Raw genomic sequence first — 2,301 nt, forward strand, 5'->3', positions numbered from 1 at the left:
AAGAAAAAGAAAACCCCAACAACAGAAAGAAAGACAGCCTGGCCCTCAGCTCCTTTGGGATGGAGAACTCCATTCAGAGTTTTCAGAAAGTGGGGTCAGGCATGTCATATGACCTGAGACCCCCAAGTCCTCTGTTCCCCGTAATTACCGAATACAGCACTCTCCCTGCCAGATACAATGAAGCAATTTGTCACTTCAATTATCTGTCAGTCAGCACCAAGGCTTTTCAGCAGGCCCGCACATTTGCTTGGAGAGTCTGTCAGTGAGGCCGTCTCGCCAGACCCATAACCATGGAAAATGGAACCTTTGTTGATGATGCTCTCAGAAAAGGAAACCCATTCAGTCTCTCTCCACTGCCCCCTCTCCTCTAAACGCCCTGGGACTGCCTCCTTCCTCCTCTGAGCCTTGCGGGACTGGCCACAGGCTCTCCGTGAAGAAACAGAAATACAGTATTCTTAACAGGCTCTTTCCCTCGGTTTCTATAATTCTGCATTTAGAATAGAGATTACCCAGTGTGTTACCTACCATCCCATGGGGTGGAAGGGAAGTGTGGCCACTCAGGATGTCCTAGGGCTCTTTGTGTAGGTCCTATTCGGGTCAGTCCTAAGGTGTTTCCTCAGCTCCCACTGCCTGGGCCACCCTACCTGAGGAATGCTGCCTCTGGAGGAGGTATAAGGGTAGCTTTGAAGAAAGAAAGAAAGAAAGAAAGAAAGAAAGAAAGAAAGAAAGAAAGAAAGGAAGGAAGGAAGGAAGGAAGGAAGGAAGGAAGAAAGAAAGAAAGAAAGGGAAAAAGAAAGAAAGGGAAAAAGAAGGAAGGAAGAGAGAAGAAAGGAATAAAAGGGAAAGAATAGAAAGAAAGAGAGAGAAGAGAGAGAATCCTTATACAGGGCAAATTTTAGTTGTTGCTTGAAGGGGATCTAGAGGCTTCTGACTGGAACTGAGTGTCCCTGTTCCTGGGTAAGGACACAGATCTCCTCCACATGGAATAAGACATCCTTGGCATGGGAGGTCAAGATTGCCTCCCCATGTGTAGGTCACAGGGACTCCTAACATGGGTGATGATGGAGAATCCCTCCATGGGGGAGATGAGAAGGGAGGAGACCTCCTTCAAGTGAGGTCAACACTTCCTGCTTTTGGGAGACAGGGACTGCCACCATGTGAAGGAAAAGGGACTCACTCACTCCTTGTGTGGGTATGTGGACTCACTCAATGTGTGTAGGTGGCAGGATCCCTTGTTGGAAGGTAAGAACCTCCTCCATGTTGGAGGACAAGAGCCTCCTCCATGGGAGGATGAAGGCCTCATTTATCTGTGGAGTCTGAACTTCCTCCATTTATAGAGGTAAGACCTCTTCTGTGGGGATATGGAGGACAGAGACTTGCATGGAGGGAGAGAGAGACCTCCTCTCCATGGGAGGACAAGCCTGCCTCCATGTGTGTGGGTTAGACTTGCCACCCCTGTAACAAATCCCAAGGAAAGTCAGTTTACAGAAGGAGATTTTTACTTTGGCTCAGCTTCACATGTTCCAGTCCATGGTCACCGGTTCCTTGCTTCTGGGTCTGTTAACAATCTTGGTAGAAGAACACAACATGGTTTCTGTGTTTGTTAACTTGACACAAACCTAGACCTAACCAGGAAGAGGGAATCTCAGCTGGCTTCACCAGACTGGCTTGTGGGCATATCTATGGAACTTTGCATTTTAAAAAAAATTTATTTAGCTCTCCGCCTGCTCGCCGCCATCATGGACACGAGTCACGTGTGGCCCATCAAGCTTGCTAGGGTAATCAAAGTGCTGGGCAGGACCGGTTCGCAGGGACAGTGCACGCAGGTACATGTGGAATTTATGGATGACACCAGCCACTCCATCATCCAAAACGTCAAAGGTCCCGTTCGAGAGGGAGACATGCTCACCCTATTGGAGTCAGAAAGGGAGGCTCGGAGGTTGCGTTGACCTTCCTGCTTTCCTGCTGGGTCCTGAGTATCTACCACTTGGCCCATGATGACCTGAGACTATTAAATAAAGCATTTGTATTTTTTTAAAAAAAATATTTATTATATTATATATATATATATATATGACTGTTTTGCCTATACGCATATCTGTGTGCCATGTTCACATCTGTGTAGGAAAAGGCTGCTTGTTTGTCCCAGCTGCCCAGAACAGAAATAATCACACAGAAACTGTATTAATTAAATTGCTGCTTGACCCATTAGCTCTAGTTTCTTATTGGCTAACTCCTACATCTTAATTTAACCCATTTCTATTAATCTGTATATCATCACAAGGTCGTGGCCTATCAGCA

General features: G+C 46.6%; 1 pseudogene; it reads left to right on the forward strand.

Moving 5' to 3' along the window:
- Window positions 1-1,736: 1,736 nt before the first annotated feature.
- On the forward strand, window positions 1,737-1,999 carry LOC125414565 (small ribosomal subunit protein eS28 pseudogene; annotated as a pseudogene).
- Window positions 2,000-2,301: the final 302 nt, after the last annotated feature.

This window comes from Myodes glareolus, chromosome 23, assembly GCF_982192425.1.
Source record: "Myodes glareolus chromosome 23, mMyoGla1.1, whole genome shotgun sequence".
NCBI lineage: Eukaryota > Metazoa > Chordata > Mammalia > Rodentia > Cricetidae > Myodes > Myodes glareolus.